The 26,865-nt window shown below is 40.2% G+C and overlaps 1 long non-coding RNA gene across 1 annotated transcript; it reads right to left on the bottom strand.

The window, feature by feature from the left end:
- Nucleotides 1-22,132: 22,132 nt before the first annotated feature.
- LOC117366207 lies at nucleotides 22,133-26,617 on the bottom strand. The gene is made up of 2 exons (XR_004540513.1): nucleotides 26,503-26,617; nucleotides 22,133-22,999 (listed from the first exon to the last, which is right to left on the bottom strand). It is a non-coding gene; the product is annotated as an uncharacterized LOC117366207 (long non-coding RNA).
- Nucleotides 26,618-26,865: the final 248 nt, after the last annotated feature.

Raw genomic sequence — 26,865 nt, 5'->3', positions numbered from 1 at the left:
TACGTAATATAAATGCGCATGAGTCGAGTCTCTTTCATTTGAAAGGAAGCTCTGTAATGAGAGGGCATAGGATGAAGTTAAGAGGTGATAGGCTCCAGAGTAATCTACGGAAATACTTTTTTACAGAAAGGGTGATAGATGTGTGGACGAGGTGGCGAATGGCTGAATGGCCCGCGCTGCTCCCAAAGCTCATTGAGTTCCTATGAGTGGCGGGATCAGCGCAAGTTTGATAAAAGAGGCCCTGTGTCTGAATTCAAAAGGGCCTGGGATAGGCACGTGGGATCTCTCGGAGAGATAAAGAAATAATGGTTACTGCGGATGGGCAGACAAGATGGGCCATTTGGCCTTTATCTGCCATCATGTTTCTATGTTTGTTCTATGAAAAGGACCTGCCGCCAATATGGGCTATGCTTCACAGTAGCTGCATTAGGGTTCAGTCCTAAAATAGAACAATAAAAAATTTCAATCCCAATTTGAAATAATATATCATAATATTATACAGCATGAGGCAAATCTTATCTCTAATAGTGCATGCACTTACCTTCCATACTAACTTTCAAAAACATGGCAACAGAAGCCTTTTTACAAATATTTACCAAATCAAATGGTGCAAGTGGACCAATAACATTCAGCCTTTCAAAATAAGAGTATCTAGTGTGGTGGTGGTCAAATAAAGCAAATAAGATACCAGGAATTATTAGAAAAGGGACAGTAAACAAGACTAAGGATGTTATAACGCCCCTGTCTCACTCCATGATGTGACCTCACCTTAAAAGTTGGACAAGTTCATGCTAAACTGGTGAGACTGGACTCATTTGGACCTGGGGGTGGACTGCTGGGCAGGATGGACCACTGGTCTGACCCGGCAGCAGCAATTCTTATGTTCTTATGAATATTGCATTCAATTCTGGTCGCCTTATCTCAAAACAGGTATAGTGGAACTAGGAAAGGTTCAAAGATGAGCGACCAAGATGATAAAAGGGATGAAACTCCTCTCATATGAGGAAAGACTAAAAAAGGTTAGGAGTCTTCAGCTTGGAAAAGAGACGGCTGAGAGGAGATATGATTGAAGTCTACAAAATCCTGAGTGGTGTAGAACGGATACGAGTGGATCAATTTTTTACTCTAGGTTTCTGATATGAGGAAGAAGAGGTTACCTTACTATGTGCAAAGAGGACACACACTTCTTAAAGATCATGCATTCTCTCTCACACTTTTTCTATTATTAAGGAAGTTAAGAAGAATCTGCACTTTTCTCAAAATACCCACTGTTCATTTGGTAGTTCAAAGTCTGCTTTTCATACTATTGGATTAGAGCAATAGAATTTATGCAGTCCAATTAATCTTTTCTGGTCACCAATATGACTGAGCGACTCCTCTTTTGATAAAATTGCATTGGCTCCCTCTGTAGGTCACGATTCAATTTCAGATCTGTGTTATGGTATTCAAGACTCTCTTTGGATTATCACCTTCATAAATCTATGTGCAATTCTGGTCACCATATCTCAAAAAAGATAAAGCGGAATTAGAAAAGATACAGAGAAGGGCAGCGAAAATGATAAAAGGGATGGGGCGTCTTCCCTATGAGAAAAGGCTAAAGTGGCTAGGGCTCTTCAGCTTGGAGAAGAGACGGCTCAGGGGCGATATGAAAGAGGACTATAAAATACTGAGTGAAGCAGAAAGGGTAGATGTGAAATGCTTGTTTACTCTTTCCAAAAATACTAGAACTAGGGGGCATGCGATGAAGCTACTAAGTAGTGGATTTAAAACAAACTGGAGAAAATATTTCTTCACAGAACGTGAAATTAAACTCTGGAATTCGTTGCCAGAAAATGTGGTGAAATCAGTTAGCTTAGCGAGGTTTAAAAAAGGTTTGGATAAATTCCTAAAAAGAAAGTCCATAGGCCATTATTAAGATGACTTAGGGAAATCCATTGCTTATTCTTAGGATAAGCAGCATAAAATTTGTTTTACTACTTGGGATCTAGCTAGGTACTTGGGACCTGGGTTGACCGCTTTTGGAAACAGCTTGATGGACTTGATGGGCATGATGGGCTTGATGGACCTTTGGTCTGTCCCAGTATGGCAATTCTTATGTTCTTATATTCTTATGTATAATTTGATACTTTACAATTACATTTTCTTAATCTTGCAGGTATAAAAAATAGAACTAGTTTCATTCTAGCTTTACGATGGGCCACTGAAAGGTTCTCAGCACAACCAAGAAGAGAATGATGTGGAGCTATGAAACTTACAAGTTTTTCCACACTTTTCTTGACCCTTTTTGTTCCCTTTCATATCATTGAAATGAAAACTGTCAAGAAAAGTGTGGAATAGCTCCACATCATTCTTTTCGTGGCTGGGCTGAGAACCTTTCAGCGGCCCCTCGCAGTTATCAAGCTCCTTTACTCTGGGATGGTCTGGCCTTTTGAAATTAGATCAATCCAAAGTCTTGTCCAGTTTAGAAAGGCATTAAAAACTTACCCCCTCTTTTACGAATACAGAGCACGCGTTTTAGCGCCGGCAGCGGCAGTAGCTGCTCTGATATTCATAGAATTCCTATGAGCGTCAGAATAGTTACCGCCGCTGCCGGCGCTAAAACCCGCGCTATGCGTTCATAAAAGAAGGGGTTACCTTTTTAAGAAGTTTTTAAATATTTGATAGGAGACATGATGTTTTAGGTAAGAATACGTAATTCTTTTTTTAATTATTTATCTTTATTCATTTTAAAACTTTCAATAAGTGTGATACAGTATACAATCAATTTACATTTAACATCATTTAAAGCTCTTGCAATATTCCTTCCAAACAATTACCCCCCTCCCCTCCCATCAGTTTCCCATTCAATAGACCTTAAGTATCCCCCTCCCCCTCCCTGGATGTGTACAATCAACAAAGGAAAAGAACAATATTATCAATCTTTACACATAATTCTTGATAGTCTTCTTTTTATTGTACCCTGCATAAAATCCTGTTGGATAATTGAGAAATACTGTATAAGAATGTATGTAATGTAAACAGTGAGCACATGTGCATGCATATGTGATGGTTCGCACATGGTTGATGGTTCATGCATGTATGCATTATTAGGAAAAGTATATGCACTCTTTTCCACAGTGTGTACTTTAAGAAAAAGAGAACATAAGAATCGCCGCTGCTGGGTCAGACCAGTGGTCCATCATGCCCAGCAGTCCGCTCACGCGGCGGCCCTCTGGTCTAAGACCAGCACCCTAACCGAGACTAGGGCACATTCTTATTCAGCAGGAACTTGTCTAACTTTGTCTTGAATCCCTGGAGGGTGTTTTCCCCTATGACAGATTCCGAGTGTGTGTTCTTGACTACATTTGTTCTAAAACAAAAAGAAAAACCCAAACTGTTTTGACTGCCCAGCTCTAGTTCACATTGGATCTTGAACTTCACATACAGTGGTAAGGAGGCACAACTGGATATTTCCCCGGGCTGGTAGGGGGGACCGACCAAGGCTATTCTTCAGCGGCCTATTATGACAACCAGCTGTTAGAATGGTGGTAGTCATGTGATGAGTGAAATGGAGACCAAGCTGCCCTCTCTTATGGCTATCACATCTCTCAGGAAGATATAGAACATCAGCATTCATCTCTGTAGTAGTTTTGTATATATTCTTAAGTGAAAACTTTCCACAGTTTGGTGATTAAATTTAGTTGCCTAGTTTCACTATAAATGTGAATAAATCCAAGAGAAAGATCAGCTTGGAAATTAGGAGCCTAGCTCAAGTCACAGGGTGCAAAAGTTTAGGCACCCCTGGCCACATCATTTGTTTCACTCTATCCCTAATTCAACAGACGCTGGCAAAACCTCTACATAATTAACTAAGAACAGCATTGTTCTGCAAATTATTGTTTACGAGGGGCCACTGAAAAGTTCTCAGCCCAACCAAGAAGAGAATTGTGGAGCTGTGAAACTTACAAGTTATTCCACACTTTTCATTTTATTTCATGTTTTTGAAACAAAAAGTGTCAAGAAAATTGTGGAATAACTTGTATTCATAAGTTTTATGGCTCTACATCATTCTCTTCTTGGTTTCACTGAGAACTTTTCAGCGACCCCTCGTATATGCTGACTTTAGCAGACTGAAAATAATAAAAAAGGGAACATGACATGGAGAATTTGACACTTTTCCAGTTCATTCATCAATAATTTTTCATAAGCTGTTAGTAAGGTTCAAAAGATTTTGTGATGCCTTAGGCCTACAATTAGTCCGGTGAAGACAATTCCATGGTTGAACAAATACGTAACCCTCTGAACCACTTTGTTTGTAACCGTTGCTCTGTTCAACAACTATGGCATCTTCTAAGTTACTGAGCATTTAAATATGAAGATAATTCATTTTTACATAGCAGATGAAGGTTATAAAAAGATCTCTATGTGCTCCCCTCTATCAATTTCAACTGACTGAAACATTCTTAATAAACAGAAGTTATTTGGAAAAGTTGCAGTCAAAAAGATGCCTGGACAACCAAGAAAAATCATGAACAGCATGAGAAATACTCATATCTCCAAAACAGAACCCACAGCTTACTGCAATGACATTGTGAAAAGTTTAGACGATACTAGAATAATCCAAAGTACAGCATTGTATAACAATGATATGCCAAGGAGTGTTATCAAAAGAAAAGTTTTCTATGACGTCATCATAAAAGTCACCATCTAAAGTACATAATCCTAGCTACACTGGGATAGACCACGGGTCCATCTAGCCCAGTATCCTGCTTCTAACTGTGGCCAGTTACAAGTATCTGGCAGAATCCCAAGAAGCAAGATTCAATGCTACCTACTCTGGGGGCAAGCAATAGCTTTTGCTCAGGTCTGTGGAGGGTTTTGATTTCCAGCCTATCTTTGAAGATACAGCCTGGGACCTTTCGTCAGATTTATACAATAATTTATAGCACCCAAATGGTAAGTGCGGTACTTATCTCATGAGTTTCAGCGGCGTACTGTAATGTAATGTAATTTATTTCTTATAATCTTCAGCGGCGTGCTAAGTTCAGTTCTAGAGAGCTCCGTTTCAGAGGAAACTCCCCCTTCCTTGGATGTTTTTTTTTATCAGCACTATAACTGTGAATCGGACGTGTTCTTTTTGTTAAGATCTTGGACAATGGAAGATTGAATATATTGAATTCACTAAGATTGTAGTTTATAGGGAAATATTAATGGAAGGAAGGACATTATTTTTGTTTGAGCATGTTTTGACACAAAATGAGAGGTCCTGAAATGTTTCACACATATATACCCGATTGGGTTAATAAAGTTAACAACTCTGGTTAAGGGGTATTGTTCCCTACATGAGCTGTGAAAACTGAGGATTCTTTTTCACTAAATTTAAAATATTATCCCATTGAGGTACATTGGAAAGTTATATTTAGATTGTATTTCCTTCCAGCTTATTTATAACATACCTTGATGGTTATTTCAATATATCTACCTTTTTCTTCTCACCGAAAGAATTATTTGGTGATTACATTTGACATTCTTTCATATTGTAATTGGGTTTATGTGTTTAAAATTAACTATTAATAGGAAAAATCATAAATTCAACCATTTTACCCATGTAGAAAAAATGGCCTCAGCATGCGGGAATGATTCGCATAAGCACACGCTAAGACCACGTTTTACTGCAGCTTAATAAAATGGCCCCATTGTTTAGATAGAAGGAAGAATAGATGACTTACGGCCTCTTTTACAAAGCCGCGCTAGCGGCTGCACTGCGCTAATGGCCCCGAAGCCCATAAAGATTTAAAGGGCTTCGGGGCTGTTGCTGTGCGGCTTTGTAAAAGAGGTCATTAATTTCTTATAAATGTACAAGTAGAGGGACTAGATATTGAATGTAATAAAGGAATGACTATCAGAGATCATAGAAAAAAAAATGAATTTCTGCTGTTTGGTTCTCTTTTGTATTCATAGACCCTTTGCATTCCATTGAATGTAAAACTATAAATAGCCTTTCTGGCAAAAAAATTTGTACTTATTTCATAGCATCTTCAAAAGCCAATATAATCTGGATTCTTCCTAATCAGTCATCCTTAAAAACTTGGGGTGGCTGCTAAAGAAGTGTAAAGATAATACTGGATTTTGAAGATTCTATACTCCCCTCCCTCTTTTACAAAAGTGCGGAAGAGGATTTTAGCGCATTGAATTCACTGCGCCGCTCCAATGCTCATAGGAACTCTATGACCGTTGGAGCAGTGTAGAGCACTTGGCGCACCAGCCATCGCTAAAAACCTCTTCCACGCTTATCTAAAAGGAGGAGGGGGCTAATTTTTGCCAAAAAAAATACAGTCACGTTTTCAGAAACCTTAGGATACATGGAAGACATTTCTTTAACAGTGTACCTATATTTAGGCACCAAAAATGAGAATACTCCGACGTCAGAGGGAAGGCTTTTGGTTAAGCCACATGATCACATAGGAGTCACGGCCCGTGGCTTTGTGCAGAGAAATGACTGCAGCTGGAAGGAGGAAGAAGCTGGCCAGAAGAAGGTAAATGCCTGCGGGAAGGAGACATGTAATTGGGCACAGAATGGAGGAAGGGAAAAAGAGGGGCGCATTGGGACATGGGAGGGAGGGAGAGGGGCACGTTGAGACTTGGGAGGGAGGGAGGGAGGGAGAGGGGCACGTTGGAACACCAAAGGTAGAATGAGGACCCCGTTCATAAGTACGAGCCAATTGTAAGCCAGATGTTCGTGAAACAGGGACTGCCTGTATATGATTATTTGCCCTGCATTCTATAAAGTAGGTGCATACTTTACTTTATAGAATAGGTTCAAATATGTGCCTTGTTGGTACCTAAAAATACATACACTGTTATAGAATTATCCCCTTAGGGTCTGGTTCTCTATATGGTACCTAAACGGCACCAGCTAATACGGTGCTAAGTGCAATTCTGTAAAAGTTACTTGCACCTTATAGAATCACGTGTGGGTCTCCTAAATGGTAAGAAGTCAGATCAGGTTCAAGACTTGAGTGGACTTCAACAGCAACTCTAACAGCTGGGATGTAAGACCAGTGTTGCGTAGACTTCTATGGTCAGTACTCCATAAATGGCAAAGAACAACTGGGATTAAGTATACATACGAAGTCTGACAATTAAGTTCATGAACTTGCCACCGTGCACTTATGTTGGCAGCCCTGCACAAACATCTCAGTAAGGTTTCATAACCTTGTTATATCAGTGCCTCACAGCTGTGTTCGTGTCGACATGAGGTGGTGTGTTGCTGAGTGGCGTTCATTATTGTTATTGCATGTTTTTGTGTGCTGTCGTAAGAACGTTGGAGCTTGAATTAGAGCAATGAACAAGCATTAAATTTCTTGATAAACTTGATAAGAATGGAAGTAAAATCAGGAACATGTTAGTCCAAGTGTATGGGAATAATGCATTTCTGAGGGGTTAGAAAACATCACTGATAAAGAGAGGTCAGGCGACTAGTAACAAGCACAACTGATGAAAACATTGCAAAAATTCATCAAATTGTGCGTCAAAATCATCGGCTGACTGTGATATGCATAGCAGACCAAGTAAACATCAATAGATAAAAAGGAAAATCTTAACTGAAAATCTTGTCATGAGAAAGATGTGTGTAAAAATGGTCTCATGTCTCTTGCATCACGACAATGCACCAGCTCACACGACACTGTCTGTGAGGGAGTTTTTAGCCAGTAAACAAATAACTGTATTGGAACACCCTCCCTACTCACCAGCTCTGGCTCCCAATGTCTTTTTTCTTTACCCAAAGATAAATGAAGACATTTTGATGACATTCAGGACATCAAGGTTAATACAATGACAGCTCTGATGGCCATTCCAGAAAAAAAGTTCCAAAATTGCTTTGAAGGGAGGACCAGACGCTGGCATCAGTGAACAGCTTCCCAATGGGAGTATTTTGAAGGTGCCCATAGAGAAATTCAGCAATGAGGTAATTACTAAATTGGAAGAGTTCATGAACTTAATTGTCAGACCTCATATTTATTTTATCATATTCAGAAAAAAAAAATAATATAGCATATGCTATGATTGCAGATGCTGTATATCTCTACAGGAGAAGGGAAAAAGTTGACATTAGAAAATAAATGATGCTAGTTATCAGTGGTGGAAGGAAGACATCTTAAAGTTGAAATTAATGGTATTGAGTTCCAAGATTGTATCATATAACTACTTATATAGGGTTGGAAACATGGCAACTGGTAAGCAAATATGCACTGGTAAACTCTTGTCATTTTGGAATAAAAACTTCTGGTATGGATTGTAGATACATTTTTTTTTTTTTTTTTTTTTAATTCTGTGATCATTTTCATCCTAACCTTGTGGGCCCAAAGCTATTGTTTCTCCCCCATTGAAAAATCTTCATCCTGGAGCAACAAGTTTCACAGAACTAAGCTGAGCACAGCCATGGCTTCTACTTCATTTATAGGCAAGACCTTGAAAAATGGGATTACATTTGCTTAGAATGTTTTTAGGGCCTGGTCTTTGAAGACTACATTAGATCCTTACTTTAACTACAGACAGTTATGTCAGCAGCAAGCTGTTCTTGCTAACTGCTGGAAGGGATCTTAACATGTGCAAATATTTTGTTCTTCACTTAATTTACAGGTTAATGGAAAAATAGCACTGAATGAATTGGCACTGTATATGACGTAGACCTTAGAAAAACATTTACAGGTATTTCAATGACTTTAAAGAACACACGTAACTAAACTTTATAGCAGAAGAGATTTATTAGAAAACATGGAATTGATATTTGATAATTCCATTCTTCACATCCATATTGTTGGAAGATGCAGTAGAGACTGCTTATCCTTAAGACCATAAGATTTTAAATGCTGTTCTACATGCAATACAAGTAAGCACATTCAAAGGCATGGAAAAAAAACTTGTTTACCATAAAAGGATTACATAGGAACCACTTATCAAGCTTTCTATTTCCATTACCACAGCCGCAGAGATATGGGCTGATGATATTTGAATATACAGCTCACCTAGGTTGTGACTCCAAATATGGGTTCTGTGTCCCCATTTGGAGTTGTGACTTACAGTTTGGGAAGCCACAATATAGGAGGACAGAAGCAATGTAACTTGTTGAAAAAATATTGCATTAACAAGGCCCTCTCATTCCCTCTCAATCCAAAGCTTCCTTTCAAATGAAAGAGACTCAACACATGCACATTTATATTATGTATGTAAACGTCTCTTTCCCGCCTTTCCTCCAAAGTATACAGATTGAGATCTTTAAGTCTGTCCCCATACGCCTTATGATGAAAACCACGCACCATTTTAGTATCCTTCCTGTGGACCGACTCCATCCTTTTATATCTTTTTGAAGGTGCAGCCTCCAGAATTGTACACAATATTCTAAATGAGGTCTCACTAAGGTCTTATATAAGGGCATCAATACCTCCTTTTTCCTACTGCCCATACTTCTCCATATGCACCCTATCATCCTTCTAGCTTTTGCTGTCACCTTTTCAACCTGTTTGGCCACCTTAAGATCATCACATACAATCACACCCAAGTCCCGCTTTTCTGTCGTGCACATAAGTTCTTCACCCTTAAACTATACTGTTCCCTCGGGTTTTGCAGCCCAAATGCATGACCTTGCATTTCTTTGCATTAAATTTTAGCTGCCAATTTTCAGACCATTCTTCAAGCTTCGCCAGGTCTTTCTTCATGTTATTCACACCATCCTGGGTGTTTACTCTATTGCAGATTTTGGTATCATTCGCAAAGGGGCAAATCTTACCAGACAGCCCTTCAGCAATATCACTTATAAAAATGTTAAAAAGAACAGGCCCAAGAACAGAATTTTGAGGCACACCACTGGCAACTTCCCTTTCCTTGGAGTGATCTCCATTGATCACTACCCTCTGTCACCTTCCATTCAACCAGTTCTTGACCAAGCCCATCACTTTAGGACCCATCCCGAGGGCACTCAGTTTATTTATTAGACGTCTGTGTGGAACACTGGCAAAGGTTTTGCTAAAATCTAAATACACCACATCTAGCGCATTCCCTCTATCCAATTCTCTAGTCACCCAGTCAAAGAAATTGATCAGATTTGTCTGATAAGACCTACCTCTAGTGAATCCATGTTGCCTCTGGTCCTGTAATCCACAGGATTCCAGAAACTTCATTATTCTCTGTTTTAAAAAGTGTTTCCATTAATTTGCTTACTTCCTTTGCTTATTTCCTTACTTACTTAATTCCTTACTTCCTTACTTCCACTTTTGTGGAGATGGAGCACATCCGCCCTTCACCAGTCCTCCGGTACCACTCTTGACTCTATATACTCATTGAAAAGATCAGTCAGCGGAGCCACCAGAACTCCCCTAAGTTCCTTCAGCACCCTCGAATGCACACTTTCTAGCCCCCATCGCTTTGTCTACCTTTATTTTAGCTAGCTCCTCATAAACATAACCCTCTGAAAATCAATCAGGGTGTACCATTCCCCTATTCATGTTTGTCTCCTGTGGTCCCGCTCCCGGTGATTCAGCTATGAACACCAGAACAGAAATATTTGTTAAGCAATTCAGCCTTTTCTTTATCAGCTTCTACATATTTCTCCCCTTCATGTTTGAGTCTCACAATGCCGCTTTTGCACTTCTTCTTATCACTAATATATCTAACATATGTCTTGTCTCCCTGTTATACCGTGTCAGCTATTTTTTCTTCAATTTGTATCTTTGCTTTGGGCAACTCAAGGAGAAAAAATGGACATCACTTAATATCCAGGAAGATTGAGCCTGAAGAAAATTAATAAAAATAAAGTTAAATCTGTAAAAAACAAAGGCCAATTCACAGGAAGCAGTAAAATAAATATACAAATTTTAAAACCCAATTGACTGAAAATGCAAGTATAAAAACAGGAATCCCTTACCCCCTGTGGGAAAACTGGTAGAGTATCCCCACATGAAAAGCACGGTAAAGATAAGACACCATGCAAGCACTGAACTTAAGAGCAGCCGGAAGCTGTGGGTCAAAATGATTGGCAGCCAGCTATGTGCAACAAAGCAAAATAGGACAGGAAGTTATTAAAAAACTCCAGCATCCATAGTATATAAAACTGGAAACTAAGTAGAATATGTAAAATAAGCATGTTGGAGAAAAATGATAGTAATAATGAAAAAATAGTTGTCATGGAAATGGATAACTACAAAATTTCATATATAAGAACATAAGAATAGCCTTACTGGGCCAGATCAATAGTCCATTAAGCCCAGTAGCCTGTTCTCACGGTGGCCAATCCAGGTCACTAGTACCTGACCAAAACCCAAGGAGTAGCAAAGAGAAGGAAAAATATATTTTTTAAAAGAAACCATCTAATTGCATGGCTCAAAAAAAGTGTTGAATAATCGAAAGAAACGTCTAAGTCCATTTTGGGCCTAAGTTGCTAGTCACCAAAAGTCGGCAGTGTCTAAAGTCCATTCTCGAAAAATATGTCCAAAATATTTTGGTTTACGAGAGTCATCTAAATGTACATCCAACTGTTTGATTGCCCAGACTGCTAAGTCATCAATCTTTATACCCCATTCTCGTCCAAAAATTTGTCCAAGTCAAAAATGCCTAGACAAGGACCTTTTGAACATGGGAGGGGCCAGCAAAATAATGGACTGGACACCTAGACATGGCAACAGAGTAGTGGGGCACCTTACAGGGCACTGCTGCAAACTTCACAAAAAGTGTGCCACATAAACATCTCACCATAACTCCATTATAGGTCATGGTGAGCCCCCAAAACCTATTAGACCCACCTGTCTACCACCCCAATAGTCCTCACGGCTTCAGATGGCACATATATGGCAGTACAGTAGGGTTTGGGGTGTGTGCACATGTTCCACCATAAATGCAGTGGTTAGAGTGGCTTATGGGCCTGGATCCTCCTCTCTATAGTTCACTAGCCCACCCCTACACTACTTAAGCCACCTGTGTGCTGCTCTACTAAGCTATGCTATGCCAGGTGCTGATGTTCTGGAGGCAGGTATATACGTTTTTATTCCGATTTTTATGATGTTGTGTGTGTGTGGGGGGGGGGGAGGGGTGGGGTCAGTGTATGTGGGTCTGTACTTTGTGTATGCAGTGCTTATCTGGTCACTTTGGATAACTTTTTGGCACTTAGACCTGGTTTTACATGGCCTAAGTCACAACGTACAAGTTCCGTCCAGGCAGCCTCATTAAACGTACTTGCAGCACGACTAAGTTTAGATCAGCCCACGTCCCGCCCAAATTCCGCCCTCACCACTCCTCCTAAAACGACCCTTTTAGCTCTGGTCATACAGCAGCACTGAAAAGGCCTAAGTTGTTTTTAGATACGTCTAAAACCCGGTTTGATTATCGGCACTTGGATGACTTGTCTTACTGATCGTCCAAGTGCCAATTTAGGCCGGTTTTTAGACATATTTCCATTTTGATTATGAGCCCCATACTGTATATATATAATTTAAAAATTATTACAGAATCACAACCAAAATCTCATTCACCTAAGGCAAGAATGGACTCCATCCCAGAAGACAGAGGCAGAAAGAGATTATGTAGTGATTCAGATGAAATTTACACCTCTCCATTCACTAGTCCTACCTGTTCACCAATGCCCAGACCATTTAGATCTTTTTTAGACAAAATTTGGAATAAGGATGCATCAATGGAATAACAGGTCAACAATTACGGCACAGTAGTCCAATATCTCACAATCAATATAACAATTTCCCACGAGGACACATTATTTCTTCACAAGGGAACATGGGCAGGGTTCTTTACCGTAAAGACAGTTAGAAGTAAATATTTTTGCAGTCTTTAACTTGTCAAATGTCAAAGTCTTGGATTTTGCAAAAAGGTCTTTGTTTTGTATCTACAGTTAAATATAAGCCTTTCAAAACTAGAGTCGCTCTATTTCAATTTACAAGAAAACTCCAAACCATTCAGTCCTTTTCTAAAAATAATGTTATGAACCAAGATGTATCTGTAGACAAGAGCCCTTCTACTGTAAATGAATTTCCTCGGGACATGTTCATCCATTAATACACGCTTTCACCAAATGTGTACAAAAAGACATTGAAGAAACTGAACAACATAAAAACCCCCGAGGAATAACAATTTAACAAAAACTGAATGCTTTAAGGGATGATCTCTTACAAAAAAAAAATCAGAATATAATTATAAAAAGTCGCAGAAAAAAAGGGGTTGGGGGGTCATGTTGATACTTAACAGACATGAATACATTAGTGAAATTAAGGGCTACTTATACGAAGGCGCGCTAGGGCCTTAGCGCGCGCTAAAATGCCACACGCGCTAGCTGCTACCGCCTCCTCTTGAGCAGGCAGTAGTTTTTCGGCTAGCACATGCTAATCCGCCGCGTGTGCTAAAATGGCTAGCGCGCCTTTGTAAAAGGAGCCCTAAATGACAGATATTGTTATATTCTACTGTCCTTTGGTCCAACCATGCACCTGCGCAATGAAATCGTTAATTTTGCCATTAGAGCAGGATATCTCACTTAAAAAAAAAAAGAGAGAATTTTTGACAGTCAAACACCCTGTCACTCCCATCATATACTTATCACTCAAAGTACACTTATCTATGGTCTAAGTCAGTGATTCCCAACCCTGTCCTGGAGGAACACCAGGCCAATCGGGTTTTCAGGCTAGCCTTAATGAATATGCATGAGAGAGATTTGCATATGATGGAAGTGATAGGCATGCAAATTTGCTTCATGCATATTCATTAGGGCTAGCCTGAAAACCCAATTGGCCTGGTGTTCCTCCAGGACAGGGTTGGGAACCACTGGTCTAAGTCACAACGTCCAAGTTCCGTCTAGACTCTGTTGTAAAACTTTCGGTTATACATGCTGTACGACTAAGTCTAAGCCGGCCCACGTCCCGCCCTCGATACGCCTCCCGAAACGCCCCGTTTAGCTTTGGTCGTTCAGTGGCACTATGAAGGCCTAGGTCGTTTAGAAAAACGTCCAAAACCCGTTTTTATTATCAGCACTTGGACGTTTTTGAGAAACGTTCATCCAAGTGCCAACTTAGGCTGGTTTTTGGACGTTTTTCTCTTTCGATTATGAGCCCCATAGCTCTTTTATGCAGACCCCGACATAATATTGGCCAGGCGGCAGGTCCATATAAGCTCTGGCAGCCTGCATGCCCACATTTAACCCCCAATATTCAGTGCAAGTGCCCAGAAATGGCCAGGCACTGAACATTGGTGGCTAGTTTCCTAAGCTGTGGTATAAAGTGACCTTAACACCTCAGTAGCCTTTTTGTATTTTTTTTTTGTGGCCCCTAGCACATAACTATTTAAAAATTTTATTTCCATGAGCTCTCACTACCACCTAAGGGGGGAAGATGTGACTCACTGGTTGAGCTGCTGCCTCTGCACCCAGAAGTTGTGAGATCAAATCCCAGTGCTGCTCCTTGTGACCCCAGGCGAGTCACTTAATCCTCCAGTGCCCACCACTTTGAATGTCAGCTTTGAAATGCCAAAGTGACAAAAAGGCAGTATACAAGTCCCCATTCCCTTCCCTTTCCAACAGTTGCCAACCCAGGTCCCAAGTACCTGGCAGAAACCCAAAGAGTAGCAACATTCCAGAGCTGAGATTGTGATGTCATAATGCCTCATTCCACCAATGCCTATGAGCCAGTCTCATTAGTGATGTCACAATGGCTTGGTTGTCCTATACTCAGCTCATATAAAAACATAAGAATTGCCATGCTAGGACAGACTGAAGGTGTAGCTCACTGGTAGAACTGCTGCCCCTATACCCAGAGGTTGTGAAATCAAATCCTAGTACTGCTCCGTGTGATCCTGGGCAAGTCACTTGATTCTCCAGTGCTCACCGCTTTGAATGCCAGCTTTGAAATGCCAAAGCCACAAAAAGGAATATATGAATTCCCTTTCTTTTTCTCTATTTTGTCAGTGGTAAGGACTCACGCGCTCACTGTGTGCTAATCAGTTAGTGCGCTTAAGTAGATGTGCTAACTGGTTAGTGCAGGAATGTTCACTGGCATGCCCCTTAAAAATGATAGTATGTGGTTAGCAAACACCAAAACAAGTACTGCAGGCTATGTACAAGATGCAGGCACTATTTATTATAACATAAATGAAACATACAACCTTATTACCGACCAAGGGACCCAACACAGTCCGTATTTCGGACAACACACCTTCCTCAGGGGTCCATGGTGGATAAGGTCTAAACAAACAGCAATAAAAAGTGCAAACAAGTGCCTGTACAAGTTCAATACTCAATGTGATTGCGACACACATTCACATTGAGTATTGAACTTGTACAGGCACTTGTTTGCACTTTTTATTGCTGTTTGTTTAGACCTTATCCACCATGGACCCCTGAGGAAGGCGTGTTGCCCGAAACACGGACTGTGATGGATCCCTTGGTCGGTAATATGGTTGTATGTTGCCTGCATCTTGTACATAGCCTGCAGTATTTGTTTTGGTTTTTGCTTGCTGCAGTTTTTGTTGGATTTTTCTTTTGTTTAGTATGTGGTTAGCACATGCACATTTGACACCACAGGATGCGTAAGCATGTCCTGTGGGATGCCATGTAAAGATGCATTAGGCATGCATTAATGCCTAACACAGCTTAGCAAAAAGGCCCCTTAATCAGCTATTATCTCAAACCTCCTTGTCCTGAAAATTTTCTAATTTCTTTGTGTTCTCCATCCTCTGAATGATGAATTGTAAATGGTTCTACCTTCAATAAATGAATGAACAAACCCCACTTTCATTTAAAAAAAAAAAAAAAAGTGTGATATTTCTAATCAAGCACAAATACAGTGGTGCCTCGCATAAAGAACGCCTCGCACAGCGGACGCTGCACACAACGAACTTCATGTCATGATTCATACAACGAACTTCGTTTCACACAACGAAGTCGCCCGAGCTTCCACGATCGCTGCCGATGTATTGCATCCTTCCGCGCAGGCACTGCAGGCAGTCGTTAGTCACTGCGCTTAACTTAAGCACGTATCGCGGCAATCATTCTTCATTACGAATTAAATCACGCACGCACGCACGTATCACGGCAGTTGTCCTTTTAAGATAAACTCAATATTTTTTATATATCATGGCTTCTAAAAAAAGCAGGAAGGTGATTTCTGTGGAAATGAAACGGGAAATAATTAGGAGTGAATGTGGGGTAAAACAGTGTGACCTCGTCAAAGAGTTTGGCCTCAGCAAGACCACCATTTTCACCATTTTGACAAATTTATCTTTTTTTATGTCATCTTAGCATATTTTATGCTGCAGAACAAATAATTTTTTCTAACATGTATTGTTATGGGAAAACGCGTTTCACATAACGAACTTTTCGCATAACAAACTTGCTCCTGGAACGAATTAAGTTCGTTGTGTGAGGCACCACTGTATTCAACTTTCTGCTCTCAGGACAAAAAATCTGAAACATTTCTAAAAAGTCATAATTCATTGTCATCAGATATTAAAAAGAAACTTTAGGGGAAGTTCCAATTACCGTGTAAAGCCTCATAAATGGGAGCAGAACAGCAGAATTTATAAATCTCCCATGTCTTATAAGAAACATTGACACCATACTTGGAGATGAATATCATCCCTTATTCAATATAAAGGACAATGATGTGCCAGAAAGAAAGAATTAGGAGATCTGATTGGTTAAGTCATGTAATTACCATTTTTATATGCAGAAGGTATGCATTGAATGAAAAGATTTGAATCCTGAAATGTGCACATGAATTAATTCAGTTCATCCATATTTAATGAAAAGCCAGCAAAGTCGGTAGCAGTTAGTAAGGTTCCAATGAGGCTGGAATTAAGCAAAAAGGAAAATCCAGCCATCAAAATGTCATTTTCTTTTCTGTTGCAAATGTTTAATTCTACTGTACAAATAAATCCACAGACTGCCCGTGCCCATGAGAAAGACACGATGCAGTACTAAGGTCCTTGAACTTGATGTGATGATTGATAGGAAGTCACTGAAGGAAAATTAATGCAGGAGAGAATTGGGCAATCACAATACTGATAAATGATAGAAGCAGATATATGATAAAAATTAAAGCAGCAGTAAGACGTTTTGATATGGCAACAATGAGGAAAGAGCACATTTTAGACATTTTGACCCTGATTCTATAAAGCAGTTGTTCCCAAACCCTGTCCTGGGGGGACTTCCTGCCAGTCGGGTTTTCAAGATATCCCTAATGAATATGCATGAGAGAGATTTGCATACCTGTCATTTCCATTATATGCAAATATCTCTCATGCATATTCATTAGGGATATCTTGAAAACCCGACTGGCTGGGGGGTCCCCCAGGACAGGGTTTGGGAACCACTGCTATAAAGCATTGTTCCCTCTAAGCTGAGCAGGAGTCATCCACCTGTAGTCCTCCTGGTAGAAGGCACTGTTTCACTATCACATTTTCAATAGTGAGAGACAGACAAACTCTTCAGGATTCCAGAGAACCTGCCTACCCCTGGTGATAAGAACATAAGAATAGCCTTATTGGGTTAGACCAATGGTCCATCAAGCCAGTAGCCCATTCTGATGGTGGCCAATCCAGGTCCCTAGTACCTGGCCAAAACCCAAAGGGTAGCAACATTCCATACAGAATCTCAAAGAATAGCAAGATTCCAAAATCCCAGAGAGTTACAAGATTCTAAAATCCCAAACAGTAGCAACATTCCATGCTACTGATCCAGGGCAAGCAGTGGCTTCTCTCATGTCTTTCTCAATAACAGACTATGGACTTTTCCTCCAGGAAATTGTCCAAACCTTTCTTAAAACCAACTGCGCTATCTGCTCTTACCACAACCCTGGCAACGCATTCCAGAGCTTAATATTCTCTAAGTGAAAAAATATTTCCTCCTATTGGTTTTAAAAGTATTTCCCTGTAACTTCATCGAGTGCCCCCTAGTCTTTGTAATTTTTGACGGATTGAAAAATCAATCCACTTGTACCCGTTCTATCCCACTCAGGATTTTATAGATACAATATTGGAAGACACAATATTAAATCAGTGCCACTAGTAGCAATGCAGTTGGAGGACTCCCACCCACTTAGAGGGAACAATGCTATAAAGTCCACCTAAGGTTAGGCACCAACATCGGCACCTACTTTACCCCCTTTTTATGAAGTCACGTTAGGGGTTTTTTATCGCCAGCCATGGTGGCAAAATCTCCAACACTCATAGAATTCCTGCAATACAAAGCCCTAATGCGGCTTCATAAAAGAGAGGGTTAATTAGGCAATAGGCTTAATCAGTATCTAGAGAATGACGTGGTTATAGCATTCATCACCATTCCCGTCCCCGAAGATAACCACGGGAAACCATCCCCATGTCATTCTTTAAGGAGAGAGGGAAGAATCAGAGTATGAATGGACACAACTGACCCTCAAGCCTTGCAATAAAGAATGAGGCTGAGATAACTAAAGAATGATATGGGATGGTTTCCCGTGGTTATCTGTGGGGATGGGAACGGTGATGAATTCTGTCACTGTGTCATTCTCTATGCCTCACAATTGTCTTTAAGTGGACTTAATTGAAAGATATGCATTGGGATCATAGATCAGGTTCTTAATTGGTTCAAGTCATTTTTCTCCAACTGGCACTTCATTGGACTTTTTGTCCAGCCAAAGTCCCCCAAGGTTCTTTCTTTTCCCCTCTGTTATTTAACATTTTTCTGTCCCCTCTTTTCACTCTATGCCAATCTATTGGATTTTCTGTTTTTGCTTAGGCAGATGACATTCAGTTACTGCACCCTCTCAATCCAGCAAACACCAATGAAATTACCAAGATCAATAGCAAATTAGATATAATAAGGCTTTGGCTTAATGAGAACATGTTAGCATTAAACTTAACCAAAACAAAATCCATGATCTTCCCATGGAAAGAGGGAATAATACTTCAAGCCCCATTCTTACTCAACAACCTACCTCTAGACAACGTTTCTTCTAGAAAAATCCTAGGGGTAGTATTTGACAAAAATTAACTTTCCACTATCATATTAGTTCCATAGTTAAATTCTGCTTCTTTAAACTAAAGATGATCCGTTCTATCTCTAAATTCTTAGAGCCAAAATCTTTGAATATACTGGTCCACTCCCTTGTAATTGCAAAAATAAATTATTGCAACAGTTTATTTACAGGGATCACTCAGAAGGAAATGAGACGACTTCAGATAATCCAAAATACTGCCATAAAACTCATATCTAAAGCCAAGAAATTCAATCATATGACCCCCCATTGCGTAAAGCTCACTGGTTACCCATCAAACAGAGGATTTCTTATAAAATCGCTTTATTAACTTTTAAAACACTGCAATCAAAATCTCCCCAATTTATAGAAAAATACTTAATTCCAACACATCTTCTAAGATCTGCAGACTGTAGATTACTAACTGTACCATCTCTACATATTATAGACACCAAGCGTCATGATATCTTCTCAGTGGTAGCCCCCCAGCTTGGAACATTCTTCCAACCCCTGTCAGAGAAGAAAACAACATAGATCGTTTTACTTGGAGAGACCCTCCAGGAAAGATACTTGGGAGTACTGGTCGACAAGTCAATGAAGCCGTCTGCACAATGTGAGGCAGCGGCGAAAAGGACGAACAGAATGCTGGGAATTATTAAGAAGGGGATCATGAATAGATGGGAGAAGATTATCATGCCGCTGTACCGGGCCATTGTACACCCTCACCTGGAATACTATGTCTAGCACTGGTCGCCGTACATGAAGAAGGACACAGTACTACTCGAAAGTGTCCAGAGAAGAGTGACTAAAATTGTTAAGGGGCTGAAGGAGTTGCCGTACAGTGAGAGATTAGAGAAACTGGGCCTCTTTTCCCTTGAAAAGAGGAGACTGAGAGGGGACATGATCGAAACATTCAAGATAATGGAGAGAATAGACTTAGTAGATAAAGATAGGTTGTTCACCCTTTCCAAGGTAGAGAGAACGAGAGGGCACTCTCTAAAGTTAAAAGGGGATAGATTCTGTACAAACGTAAGGAAGTTCTTCTTCACCCAGAGAGTGGTAAAAAACTGGAACGCTTATAATGGGAAAACACCCTCCAGGGATTCAAGACAAAGTTAGACAAGTTCCTGCTGAACCAGAATATACGCAGGTAAGGCTAGTCTCAGTGCACTGGTCTTTGACCTAAGGGTCACCGCGTGAGCAGACTGCTGGGCACGATGGACCACGGGTCTGACCCAACAGCGGCAATTCTTATGTTCTTTTATCAACCTACCCCTAGAATCTGCAGAAAATAAAGAAGTCACTAAACTCAAAACTCTACTTGAGGACTGCCAATCACAATCATACCCTCAGGCCCCACCCATGAAAAAGGCCATACCCTAGACCTGTTTGCTTCCTCCTCCCCCAAACCTAGTCAAATGGTCCCCTGTCCCATGAACATATCACTTTCTCCTAGAATTCTGCTTAAACCTAACAGACATAGACCTGAACTCCAACATTACCAAAGACACAAGACTAGTCCGCAGGAAAACAAGAACTGATTTCTTTTGGAATATGGTATCAAATCTCTCCCTCCCCCCACAAATAACACCACCTCAATGATAACCATCTGGAACAACATCATAACCAAAACCCTAGATACCATAACCCCCCCCCCACCCGTGCATAGTAAAATCAAACCGAACTTCACCCTGGTTTACGGAGTCCTTAAGACTAGACAAACAACTATGCAGAAGGCTAGAGAGGAAATGGAGGAAAAATAAGACACCAGAACACAATGGAAAGCAGCCAAAATAAATACACTCAGTGGACCACCAACTACTCCTAGCCAAACTCAGAAATCAGAATAACAGGGACTGTACTGAAATGGTTCGCCGACTTCCTACAAAATCGCGAATACACGGTCAAAAAGCAAGAAGCATACTCCAACCCTTGGAAGGCATTCTGTGGCATCCCACAAGGCTCCCCATTATTCCCAATCCTATTCAATTTATTCATGAGCTCACTGGGATACATCAAAATGGAAGACGAAACTGTACTATCCTATGCCGATGAAATCCTCGTAACCAATAATCATTCTAACATTGCTGAAAAAAATCTCAAACAATATAGATAAAATCCAAACATGGGCAATGAACAACAAGTTGAAATTGAACGCCACCAAGACCAAAGCCATTGGTTTCTATACCGTACAACAGAACGTCATATCTAACCTCACTCTTTCATCAGACATCACTCTCATAATGGAATCACACATCTCTAACCTTCGAAAAAAGATATGGGCAGGAGGGATCCCAGGCCCTCCTGCCCTCGGCCCCCCCCTTTCCATGATTGACCCCCCCAAACCACCGATCGGCTCCCCACCCGCTGACCCCGTAATCCCAACACCAACCCCTCGACACCACCCCCCACCCTCTACACCCCCCCCGTACCTGAAAAACAGTTGGACGGACAGACGGGTCCCAAGTCCATCCATCCTTCAGGCCCACCATCCATCAAATGGCAGGCCTTAGGGCCTGATTGGCCAAGGTGCCTCAAACCTCGCCCACAGCTCGGGCCTGAGGCACCTGGGCCAACCAGAATCGGAATTCTTTTGATATGGAATTCACAGGTGTCAAAGTTGGTCCTTAAGAGCCGCAATCCAGCCGGGTTTTCAGGATTTCCCCAATGAATATGCATGAGATCTATTATCATACAATGAAAGCAGTGCCTTACTCATTTGATTTGCAAGATTGGGCATGTTGGTTATATTGCCTACTCCTCCACGTTGTATAGCTGAGGTATGTGATTCACTTCTTTTTAATTATGTCCAAATTGAGGCCACTCCACACCGTGGCCACACCTATTTTTTAGGTGCAGCTTTTTCCAATGGAATTCCATGAAATTGTGGATGTCTATTTGAACTTATTATCTGCTTTATTTGAACACCTCAGTCAATGGACGTCCACATTGTGGATGCCTAAAATTAGATGTCCTTTAGAGAATCTAGCCCTTAGTGCCTACCCATTTCCCCCTTACACCCACCTAAATCTGCTCTTTATTTATTTAATTCATTTTCTATCCTGTTCTCCCTAAAGAGCTCAGTAGGGGTTGCTGGTTAACATACATAATATACAGTTAACAGGTTACAATTTCCCATAGTACAGTACAAGTTTTTTGATGCAAGTTTTATTCTAATTTGACACATACTAGGGATATAATACCAATATATACATAGTATATTATTTTTCACATATCCAGGCTTATCTCTAGTGCTGATTTTTCTTTTCAGTGGTGAAATTCCAATAGATGATAAGCTTCTGTTTATCACTTCATCTGCTACAAAGTCTTCTTCCGATTGAGATGATGATGCAGATAACACTGTCTCCAGCTCTTCATTTAATGCAGTCTTGCAGGCGGGGCAAATCTTCTGGTTTTATGTCGCATATTAGTTTCTTCTTCACCAGGGCACAAACTTTATCTGCCATTTCACGACTGACTGCTCTAATTCCTGTCTTTACATTATGGTCTATCTTGCCAAAGGGATTACAGCATTTCTTCTGTAAAGACTCATATTCAGGAAAAGAGTTTTATGATGAAGGCAAACTTGGGATGCATGGTCTAGGTTTGCTTTGATTATGCTACTGTTCTTTAGTAGCAGAAGGCGGCACACCAATGAAATCATGGCCAGTGACTCCCCTACTGATTTCACATACTGTTCTACTATTGCGAAGCCCCTCAGATACATTCTACAGGCAAATTTCTCCTCTTCCTTTTCAGCTATATTGAACCTGTGTAATTAGTGCTCTCAGATCACAGTGATTAGCATTTATTTAAGACACTTGGGTAGAGTTAACATCACAAAACACTGTATTTAATGTTGCAATGCTAAAGAGTTATTAATGTAGACATTACTAATATGGAATGCAGTATACAGTACATCATACTTGTAATTTAGAATATGAACATTTTACACTAGGAAATCATTATCATCCTCAGCATTCTGCAATGTTTAAAGAAGTCTGAACATCGTCCAAGAGCTGCACCGTATAATTATGCTGTCATTTAAGGAAAAAAAGCCTATTTATTGGGAAGTTCTATTGCACAAACTAAATGGAAAAGTAATGGAGCAAGGCTTTCACATTCAACTCGTATGAAACCACTATTACTTACTTGGGCTTAGCTTTTACAAATGCACAGTGAAGCAGTACAATGTTGGGGGATGAAGAGAGGGGCAGTTTAGGAAACCTCTGAAAAGTGGGATACATTGCAGCAATGGCGTAGCGAGGGTGGTGGTGTCCCTCTCCCGCCCATTTCCCTGCCCCCTGCTATGCACACACCCCTTCCTTGTACCGTTTTAATTTCGGCATGAACAGTGAAAAACTTGCTGCCCATGTCAACTCTCTTTGATGTCACTTCCTCCCGGAATTGGTAGGATGAAATTGCTAGGAAGACAATTGGTAAGATATGACAGTTAGTAGGTTGACAATTGGTAGGATCTTCCTGTCAATTGATGTCCTACCAAATTTTATATCCTACCAACTGCCATACCCAATTGTCCTACTGCTACCAATTGCACTGGGAGGGACCTATGGCCCTGATTGGCTTAGACTTCCCTTTGAAATAACTGAGAGGGAAAATGGAACTACTACAATTACCAGAAATGCAAGACTCAGCTAAGAATAAGCTGGATAAAGCCAGGTTCTTACACAGCAGAATGGCGCCTCCTTGAAATCAGGTGCTTTCTAACCCAAATATATCTGCTTCCAGGGTGGCTTCTGCCTGGTAGCTATAAACAATAATAGAATCAACCCCCCTCCCCTGAAATTTAATGATCCTGGAAAAAAAACCTGCAATGAACAATAATCCAGTTATCATTCTAAATCAATTATAGTTTTTTAGTAGATCCTCAGTGGGCTCTTCTTTTGCCTTTAGAAACATAGAAACTTGATGCCAGATAAAGGCCAAATGGCCCATCTAGTTTGCCCATTTGCAGTAACCATTGTCTCTTTCTCTTGAGAGAGAAACCACGTGCCTATCCCTGGCCCTTTTGAATTCTTGGTTATGCAACAAATCACATGAACCACAATCGTCATAGGATCAATTTTCAATTTTAATTATCAATTTTTAATTTAAACAGTAAATAATTCTTAGCAACAAACGGCACTTATCTCATTGAAATTTTCCTTCAGGGAGCACCTCTACCAACATGTCCATGTTTCAATAGTTTTTCTTCAGGGTTGAGGCTCCCAATATTATAAACTGTACGAGAAACAATTATTAACCAAAGATCCATTTAGGAGCACAGAGGAAATATTTCTCTTATTCAACAATAATAAAAACCCGCTAACTCAAGACGTTTAACATTAAACTAGGTAGTTAAATATAATAAGTGCTTACTATCATGCTGTTCTCAAAGATAGTTGCTTCACTCCACAGATTTTCATTCTTTGACAGCATCTGTCATCAGTTCCGGTTTCATATAGTTGTCAAACAACTAAGGCAAACAACCTGATTGGATATCTTTCCCGCCAGTCGGCCATTTTATTTAATATGTTATTTTTCTCCATAGTAACCGGAGCTGCAATGGTAGACAAACTGAGATTAAAAAAGAGGGGGTAATTTTACAAATTATATCAGGTACATCCAGCCTATTTCTTCATTAAGCCCCTCAGGAGCCAACACATTCAAATAAAAGATCAATTTTTGTTCCTTCATGCTCAAAGGCAAAGGAAGAGCCCACTGAGGATCTACTAAAAAAACTATAATTGATTTGGAATGATAACTGGATTATTATTTATTGCTGTATAATGTGAAATATATTCCAGTATAAGGTTAGCCACTGTATATATTACTGGTAAAAAACTGATATTTCAGGAATTTTTCCCTTGCTATTTTGGCATCATGTGGTAGGAACCAAGGTGCCTAGGTTCCATTATCGAATACCAGTGTAACAGGTTCTCTGTGCCTAACATCTAGATGCCTGTACTTATGCCAGCCATAAAGGTGGTGTAAATTTAACTGCTTAAATGTGGCATAGATGTGCTCTCGATGCTCATAGGATCCCTATTATTGTGGTTTAGTAAAAGGGGGCCATAGTGCAAAATATAGACAGCAGATTTAATTCTCAAAATGGACACATTTTGATCACTAAATTGAAAATAAAATAATTTTTCCTACCTTTGTTATCTGGTGATTTCATGAGTCTCTGGTTGCACTTTATTCTTCTGACTGCACATCCAATATTTCTTCCCTTCTTTCAGCCTGCTGTATACTTCCAGACCTCATTCCCTCCGCCAACTTTTTCTTCCTCTCTCCCTGCCCCCTCCCCTTTCTTTCATTATGTCTTTCTTTCTTTCTGTCTCCCTGCCCCCTTTCTTTCTGTCTGTCTTTCTCTCTTCATGCCTCTTTCTTTCTGTCTTCCTGTCCCCCTTTATTTATTTCTTTTTCCCTTCTTTCTTTCTGTCTCCCTGCTCCCCCTTCTTTCTGTCTCTCTGCCTGCTCCCAAGCTACTGCTGCTGCCATCAGGGAACAGGCCTCCAAACCAAAGCTGCCCCAAGCTTTCCCTGCTTCCCCACACAGAAGCGTAGGGCTGACCAGATTTCCTCTCCCTGACATCATTTCTGAAGTCAGAGAGGAAGTTCTGGGCCAGCCAGGCAGCGATTAGCTGGCCCGGAACTTCCTCTCCAATGTCAGAATTGACGTCGAGTGGGGGAAGTTGATCGGCTCGGCGCTTCTGAGTCGGGAAGCAAGTAGAACACAAAGGCAACTCACATTGCCTTCGCGATCTACCGGTCGATCATGATCGACCTTTTGGGCACCCCCCGATATACAGTATACATACATCACATTATCACAAATGAGTCGATGGTTCTTCTCTCTCTCTCTCTGACACTGCAGGAATGTAGTGACTGTTCTAAACAAGCAAGGTCTTGCAATACGAGTACATACAGTATTTTGTATTAAAGTTTTGGGGTTGTGGAGTTTCCATTATTTCTTATGGGGAAATTCGCTAGGATCAGAGCATCAATGATATCTGTGGCTGGTGTACAACTATAAAACGCCTTGTCTGGTATCCTGCGGTTCTGTATGGGGAGGATGAATTTTAAGAAAATGCCGGAAACTCAATTATTTTCCAATGCCTTCTTATGCTAAGGTATATTTCAGTTGATAGTCGCCTTTTAGAACTTTTCTGACATCAATGTATGATTTAAAGCTTGTTTGTACTTCTGAATTGATTGAATTTGTGCTCTATCCCTTTTATAACAGGAATGATTAATGATGTTGTCTTGACATGTCTATGTTATATGTGATAATCGGAGGAAAACAAGATTTTATGTATGTGATATGGATACCGCATAGTTGTATGCTGTATATAATTTTTTTAATAAATAAAATGAAAATGAAAATATACGAGTGTTTTGGATTACAAGCATGTTTTTGGAACGAATTATGCTTGAAAACCAAGGTTTTAGTGTACTTCATAATACTATAAATTTCCTATAACATCTATAAGGAAAATAAATGATTTACTAAAAGATACAAAAAATACATTTGTTTCACTAGCTCCAGATTAGATGAGATCATGGGTCTGCGTGTCAAAATCGTAGCAGCTGAAGGTGCTGGGAAGATTCTACTCTTGGTCCATTTTGACTGTTCTCTATATTGGAGCTGCAAAAGAAGAGTAACAATCATGGAAAAAGAAAAGAAAAAAATTACTTAACCCCTTTCTTAATAATCTTAGCTAACAAATTACAATAAACGTGAAAATAATATCACACAGAGGAGCTGGTAGACAAACAAAGGACATGGGCAAAGCAGAAAAACAGGAAGACACAAGAGAATAGCAAGAAGGATTTAGATATATAATAACAACAGAAAAATGAACAATGCCATTAACAATGGC

The sequence above is a fragment of the Geotrypetes seraphini genome, chromosome 1 (genome assembly GCF_902459505.1).
Source record: "Geotrypetes seraphini chromosome 1, aGeoSer1.1, whole genome shotgun sequence".
Classification (NCBI taxonomy): domain Eukaryota; kingdom Metazoa; phylum Chordata; class Amphibia; order Gymnophiona; family Dermophiidae; genus Geotrypetes; species Geotrypetes seraphini.
This window is presented reverse-complemented; position numbering and strand designations above follow the sequence as displayed.